This window comes from Tamandua tetradactyla, chromosome 5 (genome assembly GCF_023851605.1).
Source record: "Tamandua tetradactyla isolate mTamTet1 chromosome 5, mTamTet1.pri, whole genome shotgun sequence".
Taxonomy (NCBI): domain Eukaryota; kingdom Metazoa; phylum Chordata; class Mammalia; order Pilosa; family Myrmecophagidae; genus Tamandua; species Tamandua tetradactyla.
The window spans coordinates 8,059,800-8,085,976 of record NC_135331.1 but is presented as its reverse complement, the minus strand read 5'-3'; the positions used below and the strand labels follow the sequence as shown (position 1 = coordinate 8,085,976).

The window sequence follows — 26,177 nt, the reverse complement described above, 5'->3', positions numbered from 1 at the left end:
TGAAGAATAAAATTGTTCTACTCATTTCCAGTTTTATTTTCTGTAGAATAAGTGTAGAAACTTAAGCATGGATCATGGGATTTCTTCGTTTTGAAGCTTTTGTTGTCACCATCCTGTGTTTGTACACAAAGATGAGTTGAATTTGAATAGAGCAAGTTGAATTTAATCAAGTCCCTCAGGATGAGTAGGAGTTAGCTAATTGGACAAAGGGCAGAATTTGTGGGAGAGTATATTGTTGTGGGGGTCCTGAATGTGGTTCTGCAGAATTGGAGCTGAAAGTACTGCTGGACATTTAGTTGTTGGTGAGGCTGAAGAGGTTTTCATAAAGGTACAGAAATTCATTCATTTACCAGGTTTTATTGTGAAACTGGTGTAGGTTCTCTGGATCTGAACTAGCAATTTAGTGGAAGACAAAACCAAGTAAAAGGTTCTTACTGTATGGTAGAGTGGATATGCTAGAGGACCTAGAAAGGCTCAGGAGTACATAAAAAGGCATCGTGCATAATTCTGATTGGAGGGTAGGGGTGAGAGTCAGGGAGGGCTGAAGTGAGACCTGAAGGGTAAACAGAGGGAAAAGCAAGTGTGAAGACCTGGCAGTAAAAGGAGCGTGGTGGGGGTAGGGGTAGAGTGTTGTGGCCCAGGAACAAACAAAACCTGGGAGTTTGAAGAAGTTTGTTGTGGCTGAAACTAGAATTGTAAGTGGGCAGTGGGGATAGATAAGCCAGCAGAGGCAAGTAGGGGTTAAATTCAGAGTTTAGAAGCTATATGACTAAATATTTGTAAGTTACATTTGAAAATAAATGGAATCCATCAAAAATTTTAAGCAGGGTAATAGCAACCCATTTTGCATTTTGGAAAGATTACGTTGGAGTGGATAATAGATTGAAAGGAGTCAGTGCTAGAGGCTTTTGTAGTATTCCAGAGGTAAGATGACAGTAGTTTGAATTAAAGTTGAGACAGCATAGGTGGAATGGGTGGGTAGGTTCAAGAGGTATTTAGGAGATAGAACGGACAGGACTTGGTGATAGGAAGGAAGGTGGATAGTAACAGTTCCACATAGAGGCGGGCCAGGAAATAGAGTGGTGTCCTGGGCCTACATCATGTGGAACTGTTCACCCAGCCATTTGAAGTATAGAGATCTCAGAATCATTTGCATAGTCTTTGCCTTATAGGTGATAGTGGAAGCCATGGGAATGGGTGAGAGCGCATAGGGAGGTGGCCCTGTTTACATAGTTGGGAATACAGTAGGAGGAGCTGGCTTTGGTGAGATGTCAAATTCCATTTTAGAAATGCTGAGTTTGAAGGACTCAGAGGATATGTAGATTCTTCCTGAAAAGGATTTATAAAGAATGATTTTTTAATTTAATTTAATTTTATTTGACATGGGCAGGGTCCAGGAATCAAACCCAGGTTTTCAGCGTGACGGGAGAATTCTGCCACTGAGCCACCATCGCCCACCCCAAAACCTCCTTGCCAAGAGTGAAGTTTTTTTTTTTAAGAATGATTTTATGTTGCAAATATATGCTTTGCTTTGTTAATAACTGGGTGATATGTACTGATCCATTATTAAAATCATTGTTTCTGTGTAATAATATTTTCCCTGAAGCATAATTGTACTTTTGTAGATTGTTTAGGACCAGTGAATATCTCTCCATCTTATTGTGGACTGTCGATGTCTTTCACATGGAATTATTAAGAATGTGTAACTCTGAATTTGAGTAATACTGTGATTGTCTTTGTGATCCGACAGGCTATGAGCAGGTAGTAGGGGCTTCTCTGAAGGAAATTAGTTGTTCTCTTGTGGTTCACTCTGTTGTCCAAGTACTACTTACTACTTGGAGTGTTTTCTTTTGACATTGATGCGCTGGTCCGTTCCACATAGAGGCAGGCCAGGAAATAGACCTACATCCATGTGGAACTGTCCACCCAGCCATTAGAAGTATAAAGATTTCAGGATCATTTGTATAGTCTTTGCCTTGTAGGTGGTAGTGGAAGCTATGGAAGTGGGCGAGAACACATAGAACAAAATGAGAAGAAGCTTAGAGCAAGAGCTTGGGGCATAGTAGATTGGAGGAAAAGTTTGTGGGGAAACATACCTTGCAGAGGAGACAGAATAATTCATTAGAGAGGAAGGAGGATGTTGTAATCAGAGAGCATTTGCTAGAAAGACATAAAACCACTTGAAATGGTTTGAGAGAAGGGGGATTTTTGAAGCATTTACCTGGGAATTCAAGATTGTTTCTTTGGCTAGGGCCCACAAGTGTGTGGAAAGTTGGCAGGAGTTAGTGTAGTTGTTCTCTCTGCTTTTATCTCTCTTGTCTCTCTCCTTCAGTGTGTGTCTACTCTGTGTTGCTTCTCCTCTCTGCAGGCACTCTGTCTCTGCTACATGTCACGTATGTGACCCCAAAATGGCCACTCCCAAAGAGTATCCTGAGTCTGTAAGCCCTAACAGCTCACCTTACATAGCCTGGTCTTTTCATTTTACAGTTCTGACTTCTTAAGAAAAATTCTGATTGGCTTAGACCCCAGTTTACCATGAAGTGACTCCTTGCAATTTCATTTAGCAGTGCACATGAATCTGTCAAGCTGGCCAAGAGGCATGCAGATGAGGGTGAGCATGAGAGAGAAGTGGTGTTCTGGAATACAAAGGGAGAATATCAAGAATAGGAAGGAGCAGTAGTTTTAAATGGTTCAGAGATGTGATAAGGAATGAAACTGGTTTTGGGAATTGAAGTCATTTAGCCTAGGTTTAAAATATTGCCACAGTTTATTCAAGTGGAAGATTACAAGATGGATAATCGATGGTTAGCTATAGTAGATATTAGTTTGTACAGAAATAGGAAGAAGGAAGTATTTTTTAAAAATAAAATAAAATTCTGGAGATGTATCAGAGAATCCAGAGTTTATTTTTTTTAGAGTTTAATTTTAAAAAGCTGTAATTCATACTGCTTTCTAACAATAAGGCATTTCTGTATTTTTATTCTCACTCTCTGAATATGCAGTGACCCCTTTGTCACCTGATATAAGAAATTCAGTAAAGCTATTCTAGAGCTCATTTATTTTTCATGCCCCTGCAAGTTCATAAAATAATCATAGCTTATTTCTACATCTTATTTTGTAGTGTGTTCTGTGGTATTATGATAGATCTTAAGAGGAACATCTTGTGACCAGAGCAAACTTAAATCCCAAAGATTATAAATTCTGCCCCTTAGGTAAATGATAGAACAACTCATAAAAATAATTAACCCCTTTTCTTCTGTAATGTAAACTTTACTATGTCCATCTGGCTTTCAAAATCATTCTTAGATGTATAGGTCAAATATGTACATATGATTGAGCCTGGTAGAATTTAAGAATATTTCACTCATTTAAAGGACTCAACATGGGTTAGAAGACATAGGTCACCTTTCTTAGTTAACCAATATTTAGTAAAGTATTAGTACTTTCTATATTATCATAGGATAGGACCTTGTGATGGGTCCCCAGACTCAAACAATGAGAATCAGGGAACCTGCACAGAGTAGGTTCATATTTTCATGATGCTTGACTACTAGTTAGAGGTGGTAATTCATTGCTAAATTCACTTCAAGTTCTAATACTTTCTGAGCAAAAGTTTGAGTGCCCTCTGGAGGCTTATTAACAGCTAAAACACAGAGTCCTAGGAAAGGATTTCTTTTACAGCCACAGTTGGGAACCAGTAGCCTAGATGGTTGAAATTGGTGTGGGCCTAAGTAAGGAACCAAGGAGAGCTAAGATGAAACTGCCTACAGATGTTTTCAGAGGAGCAGGACCTCATAAGACAGTTTGAGAATAAGGGGTTTACATAATGGGATTAGAACACAGAGGCCACAGAGTCACAGAGGAAGTCGAAGGTCTGTGGTCTGTAGTGTCAGAGAAGATAAGAAATGAAAGTACTTTTGGATTGGTCAGGAGGAAGAACTAAGAGGGACTTCAGAATTGTGGTGGGTTGAGGAATAAATGAGAAATGATGCTTTCGAAATAGTGAAAACCTGGATGAGGGAAAGAGGGGAGGAAGAAAAGTATACGACAGCTAGAGAAGGCATCAGATTAAATTTTTTTTTCCCCTTAAGATAGGAGACACTTTTGCATTGTGTTTAAATGCTGAAAGGAAAAAAAGCAAGTTCAGAGAGAAAGCAAAGTTGAAAGATGGGTTTGAGGGGTGTGGAGATGGAAATGGGAGGAGGAAATTGGCTTTGAAATTTGTAGCTTGGGAGATTTGTTTAGGGAAGATTGTTCCTTTTATAGGGACTTTGAATAATGGGGGATTTCAGTTTAATGTGAGGTGATAAGAAAATATTCCTTCAGGCAGTTGGAATTACAGGCAAGGAGACAAGACAGTTTATAAGATAATGTGGCATTATCATCCAGGAAATGATTATTCAAGCTATGGAGGTAGTTGATCTAAAAGGTGGAGTCAGGACATAAATTAGAGGATACCTGTATTTAGGAAATAGGAATAAAAAAAAAAGTATGCTCAGAAAGTCTAGAGGAGGCCTGAGAAATACTATGAATTAAAGGCCTAGGAGCCTTGGATAAATTAGGAGTGAAAGAATGCAACCTGAAGCTTAAAGGCCTTGGGAGTTGACAAGGAGGAGATCACAACTTGAAAAGCAGTTTTGTAGAAGTGGTGTAATGGGGCTGGGGGGTGGAGAGAGTGTATAAAAGGGGATGGGTGTGTGGGAGGAATAAACAGAAGGTAGAAATGCTTGTGCAGAAGTTTACCAGTGAAAGAAGAGTGAATTGATCATAGCTAGCCAGGCCAGAGATGACTTCTGAGAACAGATGATGTGCTTGTCTATGCTTATAAAATTGGAACCATGATCAATAATAACTATAGAAATTTATTTTACTGTTTTTAATCCTATCATTTCAGGATATAAAGCTTAGGTTTTGTCTCACAGGTAAAGAATATGATCAAATGAAAGGTAATGTTTAAGTTGATTATAACATTTGAGGGGGGGAGCCCACAAGGAAAGAGATGGCAAATGTGATTAGCTTTTTTTAATTTTTAACTTTTAAATTGTATAATATAACATATATATAAAACAAAGAAAAAAAAGCAGTAGTTTTCAAAGCACTCTTCAACGAGTAGTTACAGGACAGATCCCAGAGTTTGTCATGAACTACCCTACCATTCTCTCAGATTTTTCCTTCTAGCTGCTCCAGAACATTGGAGGCTAGAAGAAATAATTTTTTTTTTTATCATCACAATAGACTCTTTTTTTTTTTTTAAATAACATGTACAAAAAAGCAATAAATTTCAAAACACAGCACGACAATCAGTTGTACAACAGATTTCAGAGTTTGGTATTGTTACAATTCCACAATTTTAGGTGTTTACTTCTAGCTACTGTAAGATACTGGAGACTAAAAAAAAAATATCAGTATAATGATTCAGCAGTCATACTGGTTTGTTAAACCCTACCTTCTCTGTGTAACTCCACCATCATCTTTGAGCTTTCTCCCACTCTTTGGGGGTATTTGGGCTATACCCATTCCAACTTTTTCATGTTAGAAGGCATTGTCAGTAATATGGGGTAGGGAGATGGAACTAACAGATGGTCTGGAGATGCTGGCCCCTTCTAGGTTTCATGACTTATCTGGTCCAGGAACGTATCTGGAGATTGTAGGTTTCTGGATTTACCCTAGTGCATGGAACTTTTGTAGAATCTTATGTATTGCCCTAGGTGTTCTTTAGGATTGGCTGGAATGGTTTTGGTTAGAGTTTGGCAGTTATGATAGGTAGCAATGTCTAACTGAAGCTTGCATAAGAGTGACCTCCAGAGTAGCTGCTCAATTCTATTTGATCTCTCAGTCACTGATACCTTTTTTGTTGCAGTTTTCCTCCTTTTGGTCAGGATGGCATTGTTGATCCCACGGTGCCCTGGCCATACTCATCCCTGGGGGTCATCTCCCATGCCACCAGGGAGGCTTTCACTCCTGATGTAATTAGCTTTTGATTCAGACAAATGTCAGAAATCAAGTTCTTTGAATGTGTTGGACCATTTGCAGTCATGAATAAATAGTACTTTATTTTTCCTTTTGGTAAAACCTATAGGATGGTTGAGAAGGTTTTTTGCATCACTTATTTAAAATATTTCATTAGGAGAAAATAACAAACTCAACATGGGAAGTGATAAAATAACAGTATGCTCAGCTTTGAGTGGTATGGCCTAATATTTAAAATGTAGACTTATGCAAGAGGTGAGGTAGACAGGTTCCAGCTTAAGCCCAGACATGCCTGCTGTTGCAGGACTGGTTTTAAGACCTTTGAAGGTCTTAAGCACTTTTACCTTTGGGAGGCCTTTGCCATGACATATCAAACATTAAAAAGTACACCCATATCCCACATGAAATTAGCTTATACAGAACTGTGTTTGTTAAGCTTCATCTAAGTAGTTGTAGACATTAAGCATTTATTAACTTTGATTTTGCATTTTTCTTTCATATTTTGCATCCAGTAAAATTTTTTTCAGGTCTCACACATTTTCATAGGCCCTTGAGATACTCATAAGCCCCAGGACTGTGCCTGACATGCCTAATGATAAAACATTCTTGCTCTCCTGGGAATCGGAAGTTGACTGTGCCTAGGCATGTCTGGCGGGGGTAAACTTGCCAGGAATCTGTGTGAGGCACTGAGGAACCTCCTGGGAAAAACTCCATCCTAAGAGATGCTGAAGTAACTGTTTTAGTTAGGGCTTTTTTGTTGTTGTTGTATGGAACAGAGATTGATTCAGATCATTTTATGAAAAGGGGCCTATGTTATAAGGATGCACATGGAAAACCACCGGAACTAAGGCAACTCAGAGACAAGCCCCTCAGTCTTTCTTGTGGACATGGCAGCTCTCTTTTCTTTGTGTCTTTCTCCTCTTGCTGCTGTCTGGATTATTCTTTTTCTTTTTTGCTACTCTGAATATCTTTTCACTGCCTTATAGCTTTGCCTTACTTAGAGATTCTACTTCTTTATGACTTTGGCTTGCTCTGATTCCTCATGACTTCTCCAGATTCTCTGTACATCATAACCTTTGAACTTTGCCTCTCTCACTGAATCTCCCCACTCTCTCAGTATTGTTTAGAATCCTGAGAGGGGAAACCTCGTTTTGTTACTGCTTTTATTATTGGTTCTGAGCCTCCTCATAGGTCATTGTTAAGCCCTTGGATCAGATGTCTGCACATTGTCTAATAAGCTGTGGTAAGGGAGGGCTGCAGGAGTCATGTGGTCCAGAGTCAAGTCCCATTAGTAGGATTTGCAGGCTAGCAAGCCCCATGGTTGGCATTATAGTTCAGTCGGGAAAAACCTGCCCCCATATCAAAATCATTTGAAATTCCTCTAAATATATCCCAACTTTTTGCCCTCTAAAATGTATCCTGCTAACAGACATCATTCTGAGTTAGCCCTTTGTTCCCACAAAAAGACTAAAATCCCTAAATATTTTGAATGTTTTTTTCAGTTTTCCTTTTTCTTCCTATTTTTATTTAGAACCCAACAGTGCAGGGACACTCAGGGTAATCTTTAGAATTCAATTTCTCATGTTGAATTCTGAAAGTTACAGAGCTACTTCAGATAGCTGCTTTTAAAATTGAATATTCTAACCTGATATCTTTCACGTGTTCTTTTTCTCCATAGTTCCAGGGAACTTTATAAATAAACATTCAGCACCATCCCCAGATTCACAAATTTTGGAAAAGCAATTCAGTGTCCCATCCAAATGTAAACATGGCAGCAATCTGATATCTAAGTGTCTTAATATATTATCATGCTTCCCAATGAAAAGTGATATTCCCAAATCTAAAATAGATCATGAAATCTATACCCAAACCATTCTTAGCTATTACAGAATATAACAAAGATGGAATAATTATGGTAATGAAAATAGATGATCCTTGTTGAACCTTTAATATTTGCCAGGTATTATTTTAGGTAATTCTCTTATTAGCTTATTTAATCCTTAAACTGTTCTATAAGACTAACCTTACAAGGTAAGGTGCTGTTATTATCTCCCTTATCTCTGTTCTTAACTTCTCAGGTAAAAGTTACATGGGTAGAATGTTGTAAGTCAGGGTATGAATCCGTTCAGTCTGACTCCATTCCGTGCTCCTTCATCACTCGTCCATACTGAAAAATACAGGGGAAAAAAACTATCAGTTTTAGACTCTCTAATCAAGCCAAGTCAGTTATCCAGCAAACAATACCTTTGAACCTAAAACTCAGTTAAGATAAAATTCCTATCCAGAGACTAATTATAGTAATAGGATTTTGAGGGAAATCATGCAGTCTGCCTGTATTTTACTTTGGGGTTTCTCTGATTGTCTCTTTTGGCTCCATATGCTTTGAATCCCAAGAAGAAAATAAAAGTGATTCTGCCCTACCATCTGAGCTGCAGCCCCACCTTTATAAGAGCCTGTTCTTCAAAATAGGTTTGTGATCCCAGATTCTCCATAATACAAATCTTCTACTTTTCTCTCTGCCTTTCTTCAACCCAGCAGGATCCTAAGGCTTTTGTAGCCCTTCGGTCACTGTGGGCCCTGCCTCTGCCTATTCTTCTGGAATATCTTGGGGGCTTTGACTCCTGTTAACTGTGGTAAGTTCCCCCCTTGTTTACCATTTGTCCTAGATGGAGACTCCCCCCTCAAATATTTCTAAATCGAAGTTGTCTCTCAGGTTTTATGTAAACATGTGCCCTTTGGAGTCCATTGAGGAAGAAAATCTCCTTTACTACATGTCCTTCCTTAAAATCTTGCCTTTATCTGGCTTTTGAATTTCCTAGATCTTGGACAACCTCTTTATTCTGAAGAAAGCAGAAATGTCTTGATCCCATCTTGCTTTGTTCCTCTGGAGTTTCTTTGTCTTCTTTTCATGTAAACTATCGGTTATTAACACTTCATTCTGCTTGTCCCATTTTCCTCTCCCACCTTGGAGATCTTATATTGTTTTCTTTCTCATCATTACTTCGCTGAAATAGCAAACCTTTTTTTTTTTTTTTTAAATAAAAACTGATTTTGTCCCTCTATAAGTTTCTAGTGTTTTTACTCTTTTTTTTTTTTTTTTTTTTTTTTAACATGGGCAGGCCTCAGGAATCGAACCCGGGTTCTCTGGCACGGCAGGCAAGCATTCTTGCCTGCTGAGCCACCGTGGCCCACCCTCTAGTGTTTTTACAAAGCCAGAACAAGAGCCTTCTCCTTATATATGAGTTCCTGATAGTTTTCTGACCTATAGATGATGGTTTTTTTTAAGTCCCTCTGCAAACTTGGTTCTGAGGGCAAAGGTATTCCCAGCACAAGTATTTTTTTCCGTTTATTTTTTTCTGAGCCTTTGAATTTGTGATTATTTTTAATGACTTTTTTTTTTCTCTTTAACCCAACTTAAATAGGCAACATATACTTTTTTATTTATGTAGGACAGGTATTTACTTATCTTTATTTTGTCATTGCTTAAATCTGAAACACTCTAGTTGAGTATGCAGTCTGGATCTCTGTGATTCACACACACGAAATTTTATATTACATCTTGTGTATAGCTGGGAAGCAGAAAGAGAAAGACAAACCTTGTCGAAATAACTGTTGGCCTCCAGGAAGAGTTTGTAGCTTCTCATCATTTTCCCCGACTCCAGGCTTATCCTTTCCCTGACTTTACTTTCCCACCCAGTGAGAGTTGACTTTGATGACCTTTCAGTGACATCTCTCCTAGGATATCTAGTTGCTGTGCTCAGTTAAAAAGTTAAGCCCACATGGGTGTGTGTCATCTTTTCTCTTTCCTGGCTTTAATCAGAGTGGCTAAGTCTGTGCTATTGCTGAATGGAAAGGACTTGGCCAGCTCTCTGTTTTCTTGCTTTCTCCCATGTGCCAGATGGGTTCCGGTACATATGATTACTCTTTTTGGGAGTCTGGGGCAAGAATACTTTGGCACAGTGGCTAATGTTCTCTTCTCTGAGTCTTTCTTGTTCTGTTTTTTCTTGTGCTGACTTGTATGCCCTTGGCTAGCCTTCTTTGATATGGGTAGTAAGACATCAGATTGAGGTCTGGTGTTTTATGAATTCCTGTTCCTGCTAATAACATACTTTGGTCTCAAACTCAAGTATCTGCATCTACTCTAGGAAAAAGGAATGCTCCTTGTGATCCAGCCTTGCTTATGGAGTGCTACATTAGGAATTGAATTCACAGCCCCAGCTAATAATAAAGTGTTCGTGTGTTTTCATAATTCTAGTTCAGCCCTGTATATGTTTCCTCCTAGGGTACCTCGAAGTGAGGCTCTAAGCCGAGACCATTGGTCAAATTTGTTATTTACCCTTAATAGCATACATTTCTATAAACAATACTGAGTCACCCACCAGTCCCAGTACTCCCAAGTCAGAAGCCTGGACACTGAAGGTCTGCATAGATTGCTGTAACCATTTCTTGGCCCTTTGTGAGGATGGGGACGAATTTATATTCATGCCAATATTGGATTCTAATGATCAGATCCTATCCAGTTTTAGGATTCTCATTATCATCTCTGTATGGTTCTGTGACTTTAAAAAGTTAGTTGCTCTTGCAGTTTGAGCTTCGGAGTGAAGATACGAGTTGTGACCCAAGTATAAAATTGCTGGAATCCCAAAAGCTTAACTTTTTGACCTGCTGATGACTGTGAGTACCCTGTCTCCAAGCATCAGTTCAGGCAGTCCTTCTGTCTAGGTCTCCAGAGCCCAGACTCTTTTCTTCTTCTTTTAATTAACTAGGTTGGGCCACAGGTGACCCTCAGGCATTTCTTTGCCTGTACCTGAGGGTAACTTGACCTTTCCAATCCCTGTTCCTTTTTCACCTAGGCTCAAGTGTGGGTTTTGTCGCTTTGGCTCTTAGTCCTACAGCAGTGAAAGATTTATGGGAGTTCTCCTCACTAAGCACTAGCGCTAACCTGTCCTAAGCCTTCCTTTCACATCTCCTGCACTACCCAATTCCTGTTTGACTTCAGAGCAGGAGGAATCCCCTGGCCCAGTTGTAAAATTTGGGTCTCAGAAGGAAGACCAAACTAATAGAATCAGCCAAAGGGAAGAAACAGGAAAAGGCAGATTGTTCAGGAAAGAGTAAATATTTTGGTGTTCTCATATTTATAGTACATTTGCTCCCTTCCTAGGTTTTCTAATTGTGCTCTGAAAATATTCCATTTTTTCCTATCACCCATATCTGTGTTGTTCTTCCTGAGAATAGAATGAATGCTGTAGCATCAGACTCCCTCTCATTTAAGAATGAGTGAACATCTGCATGACTAACAGTAGGTATTATCGTCTCCATTTTACAGATAAGTAAATTGAGGCTGATAAGAATAAATTGCCTATGGTTACACAGCTAAGGTCAGACCGAGAATTTGAAAGTAGGCCTTTTTATTGCAAGTCCAGTGTTCTACCGACCAAATTATGATTCTTAATGTAGTTATGCATATATATGTTTACACATTTACTAGCTAGATAAGATAAATTTATGCCTTGTATGTAGCAGTCTTATGTAGGCAGCCATCACTGAAGTAAAAGATTTTTGTGTGCAGTGTCAGAAAGCAGGAAAAAAAAAAGTAGTGTATTTCAAACTGTGAGGAAATACCACTAAAGTCAGGTTTATTTTAAAACAATCATATGAGTAAAAGGTCAAGAGGGGAGAACTGATAGGATAGAAAAGGGAGGAATAGGAGATAGATGCATAACTAAAAAAGTAGTACTTGACTTTGACAGAGAAGGAGTGCTAATTACAAGAGAGATTAGGTCACCCGGTCTTTGGAAACATCTGCCTGGAAGTGACATTCATTGCACATGAATTAATATGTTATACTCTCACCAAAGGAAATAAGAAAACTAATACTTGTTTAACCTCAGTTATGTTGTGGACATTCTTGATAGGTACTTTCACATTTTCTTCTTTAATTATCACAGCAAAGTTTTCTACACATGATTATGTTTTTACAGATCAGTCTGAGATCAACGACTATCAGATATCAAGTGACAGAGCTGAGATCTACATCCAGGCGTGTTAGATTCCATAGGTCATTTTTGTGGGAGGACTGCAATGAAAACCAAAGGAATGTATTCCTGCGTCATCCTGTATTTCTTTAATAATATACTATTATCCTTCTCAGGCTTGAAAGAAAACTGACATCATTCCCTTGACAATTTTTCTCATCCTTCTCTGAATATAATTTCAGAGTTTTTGTGGTAATTTTTATTTAAAGAAAAATCAGACACAGCTTCTTTTATCTTTTCTCTGTAGGAGTCATTAGTCCAAGTCACACGAAGAGCAATTGTCCCCAGGACACACTGAAAGCATCTCTCCTCTCTGTAATTTGTTAAAACCCATATTCTAAGTCATTAGCCATTTTTTATTGTGAGTGAAATCAGGTAATCGAGGACCTTGGGTTTGGAGGATATAAGGAACTAAGTGCAGGAAAGAGAAGATGGGGTATGGGGTAAAGGAGCCAAAACATGTGGGGATGGGGGATGGACACCAAGTAGAGAAAGTGATGTGAGTGTAGGGGATGGGATTGCCTCCCCAGGAGGTACTGGGTGAGCAGCTGGGAGGTTCAGAGTCAGAGATTCTCTTCTAACGCTTAGGAGTCATGTTGAATCAGTCTTTTTTCTAGCCAGCTGGTGGCTAGGACGCAGAAAGGAAAGCATCATGATATAAAGTCCGCGGTTGTCAATAAAGCTTTCTGTTAAAAAAATTTGACCTCAGTCAAGAAAGGAGAAGGGTACTGATGTCGTTCGTTTATTTGATTGGAAAATCCTACTTAGAGTCAGAACTTCTTTGATCAACCTAAAAAGTGGACCTCAGTACCCTTGGGGAAATTATTCCTGTTACTGAGACAAACAATTATCAGTAGTTTGTTTAGGAAATGCTACTTGCTTCTTGAATATTAAGTAAAGGAGTATTTGAACACTGTGTTTGACCTGTTACTAAGATGTTGTAAGAATGGTCGCCTTTGGCCCAAGACTGATGGATTATCAGTTTTCAGAAGTGCTTGGTACTCCAGTGGACTGGACCCATGTAGCTTGAGTACCTACATCTTCCTATAACTTATGTGTATTTTAGGCTGGAATTTTCTGAAGTTGTAGTTGAGATTAGTGAAGAGGTAGATACTGCCTTTGTCATAAGCCCAGATCCCTCAGGCATGCAGGGAGTGGTGGCCTTGAACAGAACAAATAACATCTTAATTTTATCCTTTGGTATCATGCTGAAACCATGTACATAATGGTCCTTCCATTTACTTTTTGTGTGCCAAAGCCTGTAGAGAAAGTCTAACAGAGGTTATCACTTCCTTTGGAGTTGTGCCGCTACTAAGACCTGCACATTTAAATCTGATGGCTTTGATTTCTGGGACTTCTTGATAATTGGTGAGAAGAAGGATTTCCTACCCAACCTGGGAGCAACATGTTCTCTCCCTGTGAGTACATATATCCATTATGTTCAGGAGGAACAATGTGAGATAGACTTGCATAGCCTCTGACCCTGAAGTCGAGTGCTTACATGAACACAGTGAATTGCTGCCTAATAGAATAATTTCTGAATCCTTTTTGTATCTTTCTGGGTGGAGAGTTATTTCCTACAGTGTTCAGCTTTTAGCCCGCATGTGTCCAAATCTTGACTTTGGAGTTGTTTGGGGGAAGTTTGAAGGGAATTTTTCTTACATCCAGAAGAATAATGACTTATATGGAAATTACTAAATACAACCATGTGTTCGTCTTACAATTTATCCACATACTTTTAAGCTTTAAATAAAAGGTTGAAGATGGATTTTCAAAGTTTTTCGTTTCTGGACACTTTTATACATAAAAAAGTTGTTGAAAATCCCAAAGAGCTTTAGATGGGTTACAAATGTCAATATTTATGATAGTAGAGATGTAAATTAAAACTTTACAAAAATATTTTTTTCTTTTTTTATTAATTTTTTTAGAAAATATAATAACAGACGCAAACATTCTTAACTTATGATCATTCCGTTCTACATACATGATCAGTAATTCACAATATCATCACATAGTTGCATATGTGCATAAGAAATCATCATGATTTCTTAGAACATTTGCATTAATTCAGAAAAAGAAATAAAAAGACAACAGTAAAAAATTCATACATACCATAACCCTTACATTTCCCTTTCATTGATCTCTAGCATTCAATCTAAATTTATTTTAGTATTTGTTCCCCCTGTTATTTATTTTTATTCCATATGTTTTACTTGTGTGTTGATAAGGCAGATAAAAGTAGCATCAGACACAAGGTTTTCACGATCACAGTCACATTGTGAAAGCTATATCATTATACAATCATTTTCAAGAAACATGGCTACTGGAACACAGTTCTACATTTTCAGGTAGTTCCCTCCAGCCTCTCCATTGCGTCTTGACTAACAAGGTGATATCTATTTAATGCGTAAGAATAACCTCCAGGATAACCTTTCCACTCTGAAATCTCTCAGCCATTGACACTTTATTTTGTCTCATTTCACTCTTCCTCCTTTTGGTCGAGAAGGTTTTCTCAATCCCTTGATGCCAAGTCTCAGTTCGTTCTAGGATTTCTGTCCCACGTTGCCAGGAAGGTCCACACCCCTGGGAGTCATCTCCCACGTGGACAAGGGGAGGGCAGTGAGTTTGCTTGTTTTGTTGGCTGGAGAGAGGCCACATCTGAGCAACAGAAGAGGTTCTCTTGGGGGTGACTCTTTGGTCTGATTTTAAGTAGGCTTGACCTGTCCTTTGTGGGGTTAAGTTTCATATGTACAAACCCCAAGATTGGGGGCTCAGCCTGTTGCTTTGGTTGTCCCCACTGCTTGTGAGAATATCAAGAATTCAACTTGGAGAAGTTGAATATTCCCCGTTTCTCACCATTCCCTGAAGGGGACTTTGCAAATAATTTTTTTTATTCACTGTTCAAATCACTCTGGGATTTATCAGGGCATCACTGTGGACAAATCAACAAAATCTCATGCCCTACTCAAGGTTCCATGTACTTATGGTGTTCAATTAAGCTGTCTACATAAGTTATATTAGGAAATGTACTCGCCAAAATATAAATTTTGTACCAAATAAAATTTTTTTGCTTTAGTCTTACACATAAGTTAAAATTTTAAAATATTAGTTACCGTCTATTTTCAACATCTGCAGTAATGACAATCCTTTGTTCTTTCTCATGCAAAAACATTTTTTAAATTTGTGCATTTAGTCACTATCATTATACACTCTAGGCATTCCTAGACTGTACCATCTCAGTCTTTATTGTCTATCTTTCTTTTCTGATTTCATTTGTGCCCCCAGCCCTCCTCCCTCTATCATTCTCACATTCAGCTTCATTCAGTGTCAAAAATATTTCTTAACTAATGTAGTTAAACAGAATAATAAACTGATTATATGTTAATATGAATAGCATGTATGAAAAATAGCTATTTTTACAACAAAAACATTTAGTAGAAAGATGTGTTAATATTTACAATTTGGAATATCCCTTTAAATGTGTGGGACTTAATGAAAGGCATCTTGCTTCGTTCTCTTGCAATATGTTGTGTTGGTTGAAGTAGATGAAGAAATCTTGCCTCACACAGGTATGTAGTTGGAAAATGGATCTAAATATAAGCCCTTTGAGACAGTTGTGGATTCCTCATTGATATGATATGAAAACATGACAAATGATAGCTTCTGTCGTAGTTTCCTGGCTGCTGTGACATATACCACACGATGGGTTGACTTAAACAACTGGAATTTATTGTCTCAGTTTTGAAGGCTGGAAGGCTTGTTGCTTCCCAGGGTCATTAGTGTTCTCTCCCGCCAGCAGTCTTTAGGGTTCCTTGGCTTTCCTGCCACATGGTGATGTCTTCTCCTTTCTCTTCAGGTTTTTGTTGACTTATAGCTTCTACTGTGGCTTTCTCTTCATAGAGCCTCTGGTAATAGAATTAAGACCCAACCTTGTTTTCACTTGGGCCGCACCTTAACTAAATATAACATCTTCAAAATGTCCTGTTTATCTTGGGTTCACACCCACAGGAATAGTTTATGACTGAGAACTTGTTTCCCCCATCCATGGCTTCTTAAAAATTAGTTGCGACTTGAGATCTGACACCACATCATTGAACTTTTGTACTTTGGTAAGTCTTTTACACATGCCTGATTTTATAATCTTACATATTCATTGATCATTTGGAAAAAACTCATTCACTGAGTTATACAGAGCTTCCAAATGTTCCTGTTTTATTGTATACAGTATATAATATTTTATATAATAATATTTTAGGTATATATTATATGATATTTTAAAAAAATCACATTTATTGGTAATATCATTGATCTCATCAGAAAAGTCTGAAAGTATTAAGAAGTTGTTGAGCTGAGGGTGGTGGACACAAGTTTTCCAAAATCTTGATTTTACTTGAAGGCTTAGATTCATTATTGGCAACAAATGCCATCAGTTATTTCTTTGACATGACTTGCTCACTTCATCTTAAAAAAATTTTTATCAATACAACAATGTACAGACACATACATTTTTAACATACAAACATTCCATACATGGTGTACAATCAGTGGCTCACAATATCATCACACAGTTGTATATTCATCACCATGATCATTTTTTAGAACATTTGTATCACTCATTTCATTTTTAAAGAAAAATTTTTATTGAGAAATATCCACACATGAACAGTCTAACCATATTATATACTCAGTGGCTCACAGTATCATCATATAGTTGTATATTCTTCACCATGATCATTTTTAGAACATTTGCATCATTCCACAATAAGAAATAAAAAGAACTCATACATCGCATACATTTTACCCCTCCCTCTCATTGTCCCACAGTATTTCAATCTACCCGGTTTTTACCCTTTATATCCCCCTATTACTTATTTATTTTTATTCTTTTTTTTTCTCATCTGACCATACCCTGGATAAAAGGAGCATCAGACAAAAGGTTTTTACAATCACACAATCACATTGCACAAGCTGTATAGCTGTACAGTTGTCTTCAAGAATCAAGGCTCCTGGAACACAGCTCAACAGTTTCAGGTACTTCCCTCCAGGTAGTCCAAAACACCATAAACTAAAAAATAATATCTGTATAATGTGTACGAATAACCTCCGGGATAACCTCTCGGGTCTGTTTGAATCTCTCAGCCTCTGAGACTTTATTTTGTCTCATTTCTCTCTCCTCCCTTTTGGTCAAGAAGGCTTTTTCATTCCCATGATGCTGGGGGTCCCAGCTTATCCCTGGGAGTCAGGTCCCACGTTGCCAGTGAGATTTACACCCCTGGGAGTCATGTCCCAATTAGTTGGGGAGGGCAGTGAGTCAGTTTAACCCGTGTTGGCTTAAAGAGAGAGGCCACATCTGAGCAACAAAGGAGATTCTCCGGGGATGACTCTTAGGCATAATTATCAGTAGACTTAGCCTGTCCTTTGCAGGAATAAGCTTCATAGGGGAGAGCCCCAAGATTGAGGCCTCAACCTGTTGAATTGATTGTCCCCACTGCTTGCGAGAATATCAGGAATTCCCCAGATGGGGAAGTTTAATATTTCGTCCTTTCTCCCCAGTCCGTCAATGGGAGTTTATATATACTTTTTTATTCTCTGCTTATGTTAATCTGGAAAATTTCAGGACATAACACTAACCTGTACAGAGCGACAGGATCTCATGCTGTAGTCAAGATTCCATATAATTATGGTATTCAAGTAAAACTGACCATACACGTTAACTTAGGTAATGTGCTACCATAAATATAAATTTTGCACTAGATAAACCTCACTCCCTTTGATTTCTCACAGAGGTTGAAGTTTGAAAATATGGGCCATATCATCCTTTACCCATATTTTGATTTGCCTTATTCCTATCCAGATCTGCTTCATTCATAATCTTTAAATGACCACTTCATTCATTTTTGAGAAAATATCTGCCCAATACCCAACTTTGTATAACCAGTTTGTTAGTTTTTTTCTTAAATAAAAATTATGTTCTTTGAAAAAAGAGGCTAGTTGAGCTTACAACTCAAGCAGTTGCACAAGTGTTTTTCTGGGAGGCAGCCATCAGACTTTGAAATGTGACATGTAGAATATTAAAAAGATGTGTAATTAAGGGTCTAGATTTAATTAAATTAGTAATTTTTGTTGTTTCTTAAGACTATTCTGAAGTGAAACTGCCTTTTTTTTTTTGCTGTGAGTCCATGGAGGTGAAGAATAAAATTGACTACTAGTACAGTTTGATCCCGTTGTCTTAAGAGATTGCATGAGGAGCTTAGAGTCAATAGTATTAACAACTGTTGATTTTGCATCATTAGTGCACATGCCAACACAGTGAAAAAAGCAAATGTTTTAGCATTATTTGAAAATCATTTTGACCCTGTTTTGTAAGAATTTTGGAACCTACACCTAAGAGTTCCACACATCGCATTTTTTGAGAACTCTTTGTCTAGGACAATAAATTTTAAAAAACAGATTACTTATTCTGAGAGGTTGGACAAGTTGTTTAGTATCCCCTGCCCACAATTTTTTTGTTTTTTGGTTTTGCAAAGGACTCAAACTTGTGGTTGTTGGGCCAATTTCTGCCTGTTGACGTTTTACTTGTAGAAATTTGAATGCCTTTAAGGAGGGAAGGGTGTAAATACAGATGCTACAGCCCACTCAGTTTATCCTGAGTCTAGGAAGTTGGGTAAAAGAGTAGTCTACAGGGGAAGGAATTTCTTTGTCATTCTAGAGCTAATATTTACACCTAGCATTTTTCCCAACTCAAGAAAGGGTCTAAATAAAACCTGAAATCAGTTAATAGGTCCCCTACCTGGAACATTTATCCTTCAATAAATATCTGATGGCTGCTTATGTGACAGGCATAATGCTTTGTGTTAGGAACTAATGGCTAACAAGAAAGGACCAGTTCCTGCCCTCATGAAACTCTTATCCACCTGGACATTAATCAACAAAAATTATTAAAAATTGTGAGAAGCATATTGAGAGTAAGGACATAGATCATTTATTCAGAAAGTGTTTCGTTTAGCCGAAACTAGAGATATGAGGAACACCTGTTATGACAAAGGACTGATGGAAATATGCTATTTGTATTCACAGTAATCCAAGAAGGTAGGTATTATAGGCCCATCATACAGATGAGGAAGTTGGTGCTCAGTTCCATAAATTTTCTAAAGACACTGTTAGTGATATAAACAGGCTTTGATTATAGCTCTCTTTGTTCAGAGTATGTTTAAACACCATGGTTTATTGTCAAATTCTGTCCTCTATTTGAGAGTTATAAGTCAAGGTTTACTTTTTAAAAAAAGTTTGCTGATTTACAAACAGAGAACATTCCCACATTAAGTAGGAGAGTTTGATCAGGCACTTTCCAGGAACCACATTTAATCTCTATCTAGGTCAGTGCTTTGTAAACTTTAATGCATGTTATATTGTAACTATTAGAGTCATCTGTTAAAATGTAGTTTCTGATTAAGTAGTTCTGGGGCCTGAGATTTTGCATTTCTAACAAGCTCCTAAGTGAGACTGATAATGTTGGTCTGTGGACTATGTTTTGAAATGAAGTTTCCAGAGCCAATATTCCTTTTCCATGTCCTTCAGAGTAGAGAGATGATGTAGATGGTAATCCTGGTCACTTCCAGCTTTGGAGAGAGAAAACAAGGAGTGTGGAGATAGTGGTAGCTGTTTAGAATCAGTTTTCAGTTAGGATTGAAGGTGAAAGAACCTGGTGGCTCTCAAGGGTCATGTAGTAGGAATTGCTACTTAAAAGTGCCATTACTGGGTGCATGGGTGGTGGTGGTTCAGTGGTAGAATGCTTGCCTTGCATGTGGGAGGCCTGGGTTCGATTCCCAGAGCATGCACCCAGAAAAAAAAAAGTGCCATTACTGGAGTAAGTAGTCTGATTAAAAAAAAGAGAGAGAAAGTCTGATTGGCTGAGCTTAAGGTTTGTTTTTTAACCCTAGACTGTACCAGGTAGTGAGAGGGAAGATCTGGGGATCTTGGCTTTCTCAGTGGGAGGATAGAACATCATTATTTTTTGGCCCATCATTGCTGTATAGAGGAGAGGTAATCCCTGAATAAGAAATCAGGGTGCAGGTAGGAGAGGAAATGGAAAACTGGAAGGTTAAACAAATGACTGCTCTTTACTGTGAGCTCTTAAAGCTGTCCTCCATTTAACTGTGTTTAGCAGGCAGCCAGGCAGGCAAACTAAAGACAGGGGAAAAAATGATTTGTTGAACTTAGGCACTATAATAAATGCTTGTATAGTATTTATTTTGTAGCAACATTAAGACATACAGGTATAGGTATTATTTCTGTCTTACATTTGAGGAAATTGAGTCTTATTATTGAATAATTTGCTTAAAGTTGCACTGTTAGTAAGTGGTAGAGCTGGGACTTGAATTATCTGGTATTTGTGCTGCAATATAATGTGTTGGCAGAAACATTTGAAGCATTGTTTATTTCGGAGAGTTGCCAGTAAATAAGGCCTTAGGTTTGTGGTTGTTCTGAACTCATCTTTAGGCAAAGAGTGTTTATCTCGTTATTCTCACTTAAATTAACAGCAGAACAACAGGAAGAAATAAAAGTAATTAAGAATTAAGAAAATAGTTATAGCAAGATAAGAAATAAGCCATTTCTTAGATCATTCGAGAGAAGTTTTACAAAACAAAATGAATCTCTCTGACATATTATCAACTAACTTAAGTTCAGATAATTAACTTCAGTCATTAGATTTGTCTTTCTCATGAAGACATAAAGAGAAATTTATCTTGAAGAAAAGTGTTTAAGGAACAAGCTTTCTTGTGAAGAAATTCACCGGAGAACATTTTCTGAGTTGTGGAGTTACAGTTGTTAACCCAGCAGGTGTGCTGTGTATAGCACAGGGATTTTCTAAGTTGAGTGTCTTAGGTACAAAACCGGGCTAGTGGAGATGATTGGTTTGGCATCTTGAAACAAAATAAACAAGAAAGAATCCAAATTTTTAAATGAGGGGGAACCAAAGTTTCATATAGATGTCAGCATCGAGTGCCATTACTAAGTGACTTAAAACTGTAAAAGGGAAAATGCCTTGAGATGTGGCTGATGAGAGTTGAGATGATACTGATATGTAATGTGTAGGTTAGATTTAAGAGATGGAACCTTGTGGTTGGTGAAGCACTTCTATTTATATGACATCTCTGATGTTTCTGAGAATTGAAAAGGATAAGTTTGGTACTTCACTAAGTTTAAATTCATTCATTCTTTCCTTTGAGGCCTTCGCTTGGAAAGCTGTACAAGGCTTTCCAAGATTTTCTCAGTATCATTGTCAAGAGTGTATTTTGATGTCAGAAATTATTTTCAAAACTTTGCCTATATAGGCCAAATATATATTAGACCTGGCTTCATAAATGTGGAGTGAGCGCCACTCTAAATTCCTTATTACTAGGTTGAGATGTGGCTTCTTGGGGGTAACAGGTGGGGGCTTCATGGACTTGATATGTAGAGAAAGAGTGGAATCTCGTCTGTTATTTAAATCCTGGCTCACTAGATGGTATGTAGTCTTGTGGGTGACTCTTTGCCAGAGTTTATAATGGTTTGAGGCGATGCTGAAATTATAATTGCTGTAGAAAGTGATATTGCATGGAGGAATGAAATTTTTTTTTGGTATGCATTTACTGTAGGTCATCCAGCCTATTTCAGTCCATCACACGCAAACAGGTTTTGGTTTGGTAATGCCCAAAGCTATGTTCTTCTCTAGCCAAGCCCCTGCAATCTGATTGCCACAGCAGAAGTTACCCATCAATTATAAAGCTTCCCCCAACTCATTTTTTTCTCATTTCTAAGTAAAACTCTTCTCCAATCCTTCCCGTTTTCCTTTGATTTCAAACCATAAATTTTCATTCTAGAAACTTTCCTTCCCCGTTATAGGCAAAAACATAATTTGATAGAGCCAGTAGGGGTTTAAAGCCCTCCTCAAGGTCACCAAGGTGTTTATAGATAGAGGTTCAGTTTACATTGTAGGTGATTTAATTGTGAGCCTCTGTTCCCCGCCTTAATCATGCTGCCTGTCACAAAGGTGTTTACGTGCATGTGACTTCCAGTGGGAAGTAAGGACTTTATAATTTATGGATTTTTGTTTTCTTTGGGAATGAAAGAAAACGATGAAACTTTTGTTTCAGAGAAGGAAAGATTTTCTATGAAGTGTAATCTTTCAGGTAAAAGTTTATAAATGAAATATGTAGCCTTTACCTTTTTAAAAAAAATGGAGTAAAAGTAAAATAATTCCAGGATTTGCAGAGTGAAAGGGGCTTGGTTGAAACATGAAATAAACACTCTCTGTTTAACATTACCAAAGAAAAATCACATATTCATTGGGCACATAGGGCCCTGAAGGAAATAATTAGAGGAAGAAAATGTTGCTGAGAGCATCTCATATTCTTCTTTCCTGAGAGCTCTGGATAACCAAAACCCATCATCAATGTTATTGCTGGACTGAGTATCAACATTTCATGCTACAGTTAGAAAATGGAGGTTTAACTATTGGTTTATTGATTGGACAACAATTGAGGGGATGCCCAGAGGCAGTGTGGGTTTCTACAGGAAAAAACCATGCACTGAGTGCAGTAAGGATTTCAAATTAAAACCTTACAGTTTTTGGAAACTTGTGTTGGGTAAGCGAGCACTGGGTCAAAAGAGAGTGTTCCCAGTTCCAGAATATGAAGTAGCATTTCTAAGAGGGGTACTGAGGGCACCTGCATCTTCTACTAGAAATGCGGTTGAAGCTAATTTCCTTGTGGAACTTGGTTTTCTTATCTCCACCAGGGCCTTTACTATACTTTACCCTCTTGTATGTTTGCAGATCCTCTCCTTTCCTCTCTTTTGGAACTTCACAGCATTCTCATGCTTATAGCCCTTTAGTGCCTTCCTGGTTTTCTTAAGATACAGCCCTAGATTTATAGGACTTCATAGGAAGAACTATACGTCTTTATTGGTCTATGTAGGAAAACCACTACCTCAAAGATGTCTTACAAGTTTAATAGTTATGGTTTTTCAAAAATAAGTTCTAAAAGACCCTAGAACTTAAGATATTCCTAAGATGTTCCTATTGCTTACATGATTCCATAAGATGTGAATCTCCTGCTTTTGCCCTACCTTCTGCTTTCTCTATGTGTAGACTGAGGCCTTCTTTCCTCCTGTTCTTTGTGTGGCCAACTTAAATTCATCCTTTGGGTTTCAGCTTAAAAGAAGAGTCGACTGAAGTCTTCTTTGCTATGTCAAGGATGATTAGGATGCCCTCACTTGTGAAGCTGTATCTCCAGGTGCCTCCCTCTATCCCAGAACCAGTTACGCTGTATGAAATGGTTGGATTTCCCTCCTAGACTGTAATGCACATAAGTGTAAGAGATGACAATTGATTTATTCTTTTCTGGATCCTCCAGAACCCAGCCCGCTGCCTGGCAGATGCTGGTCCTAAGTCAGTGTTTGTGGGATGTCTGCCTGTATACATGCAAGAGTTCAACTTTCAGGACTGCATCAATAGCATCTCTCTTTTACACCTACTTGTGTGGGTTAGATTCTCTGATTATCACTTGTATATCCAGCATGAATTAACATGTACTAGAGGAGCTGGGAACATAGGAATCTTCCTATAAAACTGTTCCCAGTAATTAGGGGGCCTAGAAGTTGATTTGGATACTTTATACTCCAAGCTTATTAGGCTAATGCATCCTCATCTGAGCTGAGACACTTTGATCATCTCTGAGCATCTTATCTAGCCCCGTGATGCAGTTGCTTGTTCTGCATGTGTGGGGAGAATTAATAACATAGCCGTTCAATCCATTGCAGTTGGTGGTAGTTATTTTTGGTAGGGAATGGGGGCAGAGACATATCGTCTTCCCTACTCTTTTTCATTTCTTTTTTCTCAGACGGTGTGCCCTTATCCCTTTGAGTGATAGAATTATATACCACATGTTCTGACAGATCTGGTTCTGGATAGAAAGTTAGTTTTGATCTCTGTTGAAGTAGATTTAACTAACGTATTAAAGTGCTTGCTCCCATAGAGTGGGGTTATTTACATTTAATATTTTATAAAATGACTTATAAGCATAGTACTGCAGAAAGACCTACAATGCTTTGTAGGTTTCTCACAATCAGAATAGTTGTATTTTTTTTTAAAGTAAGAAAAGAGGTAATTTTCACTTGACTTTATCACAAAGTAACTGTGTAATTATTTTTAGGTGACTTTAGATTTTCTGAGCCAATAGTCTGAATTTTAGGTAATTTATATAGTGAAAAGAGAAAAGCTTCATTGAGACATCCAGAGAGCTGGTTGAAGGACAATCTTAAGCAGGATCATGGATGCTTCTTCCATTGTAAGAAAAGAGAAGAACTGGAAGCGTGCATTTGTAGTTTGGTGACATGAAGTTGGAGTTCTTTGATGAGTTATTTTTTTTCTATGAAGTATTAGGTCTGGTCATCTGTTGGGAAAGGAGAGCTGGCAGTCAGAGGTAGACAAAGTGGGAAAGATATGCAGTAGCCATGGGTACATGGGGAAAGGTCACACATATATTTCTGGCTTGCAAGACCTATTTGTAGTTGATAATTGAAACCTTTAGGTAGTTTTATGATTTTCTCTGTCAACATGTGCAGGCAGAAATTTGGATTGAAAGATGTGATTTCTTTTAGGTGGAAGGCCCCTTTTTCCTTTGATTATTCCAGTAGTCAGAAACTAAGTCCTGTGAAACTCAACCATGTGCCTTCTTCGTGCCAGCACCTAGTAACTGAGCCTTCAGGATAGATCTAAGACCACCTTTGATGTTGCTGGCAGGCCTATCACATTTATTGAGTCTCCTTCAATCACCCATTCTCAACACAGCCATTTCACACCTCTCCAGACCCCTCAGGCCTCCGCACCCCCAAGCTCACCTTCTCATTCTCAGCAGATGACCTTGCTGCTTGCTTTACAGAGAAAATGGACAGCAACCAGGAACTGTGTCAGCTTTCCACTGTCAAACACATAACTATCACTCCCTTCTTCCATCTCTGTTATACTAGAGGAGCTGTTATTCCTTCTCTGTTTGGGCTTTGGATCCTGTCTCCAATCACTTTTTCTTAACAGTTCTTTTCTTTCTTGCAGTTCCAATTTCTTCTTTTTAGTGGGATTCTTCACAGCTTTGTTTTTCTTTTCTGAATTTTTCCTGAAAGTGTAATATACAGACAGACTCGCAGATCATAAGGGCATGGCTTGAGGTTCACAGACTGATCACACCTGTGCACACCAGTACCCAGATTAAGCAGCTGCATGACCAGGACCAGTAGAAGCCTCCTCCGTGCTCCTGTCCAGTCATTAACCCCTCTGGCCCTCTGGCTTCTAACAGCCTAGATCAATTGGGCTGTTTGAAAATTTTATATAAATGGAATCATACAATATTTGTTCTCGTGTTTGGCTTCTTTCAAAAGCATTCACTAGATTTTGGATTTCCATAAAGCTTAGTCCTCTACCTCTCACCCAGCACTTTTTTCCTAGGCCATCTTCCTCCTACCACAGGCTTCATTACCATCTAAATGGGAATGATTCCCAAATTTGTATTTTTAAGTCCTGACATCTTACCTCTATAGTTCCTTTTATCCAGCTACCATCCTTGACCTCTGCTTTTAGATATTGTAACATACGCAAAATTGAAGTCATGATCGTAATACTCAAGCCTTGTTCTTTTGTAGAGTTCCCTTTTTTACGTTTTGTTTAAAACAAAAAACATAGGTATCAACCTTGGCAGTTCTTTTTCCCTCACCCATTATATGCAACCCAGCATTTCAGTCTAATTGATCATTTCTTCTTAAATATACCTTAAAGCCTTTCACTTCTTTTCATCTTTAACACAATCTTAGTCTAAGTTAGAACAATTTATTATCCAAATTACTAAGGTAACCTTCTACAAGTTTCACCCCAAACATTCTTGCTTTCCGTCCATCACTTCGTGCTCTCTACTTCACTAATTTTCTATACTTCAGCTCCAGTTTTCTCTTAAAAATGAAAATCTGGTGATACTACTTTAAAACAGTTAAACAATAACTAACCACTTCCCATTGCTTCTCGGTGGCTTTCCATTGCTAATAAGATAAAGATCAAGATCCTTAACTTCTCCTGCCCCATCTTTTCCATTCTCATCTTGCACTGTTTTCTAACTTCTGGCCACACTGGCTTTTTTCAGTTTT

General features: G+C 38.1%; 1 protein-coding gene across 11 annotated transcripts in view; it reads left to right on the top strand.

Annotated features, from left to right (window-relative positions):
• Positions 1 to 26,177, top strand: part of ZNF664 (zinc finger protein 664) — a 58,474-nt gene that overhangs the window by 6,309 nt on the left and 25,988 nt on the right. For 4 of the 11 annotated variants that reach the window (XM_077159622.1, XM_077159614.1, XM_077159619.1 and 1 more), the window contains exons 3-5: positions 8,509 to 8,603; positions 11,952 to 12,086; positions 13,264 to 13,423. The exons of 1 other annotated variant lie outside the window; for it this stretch is intronic. The gene's annotated coding sequence lies outside the window, so the exon portion shown is untranslated. Of the gene's footprint in view, positions 1 to 8,505; positions 8,604 to 11,951; positions 12,087 to 13,263; positions 13,424 to 16,288; positions 17,037 to 26,177 lie in introns of those variants that run through there. 6 more of the 11 variants (XM_077159615.1, XM_077159620.1, XM_077159618.1 and 3 more) reach the window with 6 other exon arrangements.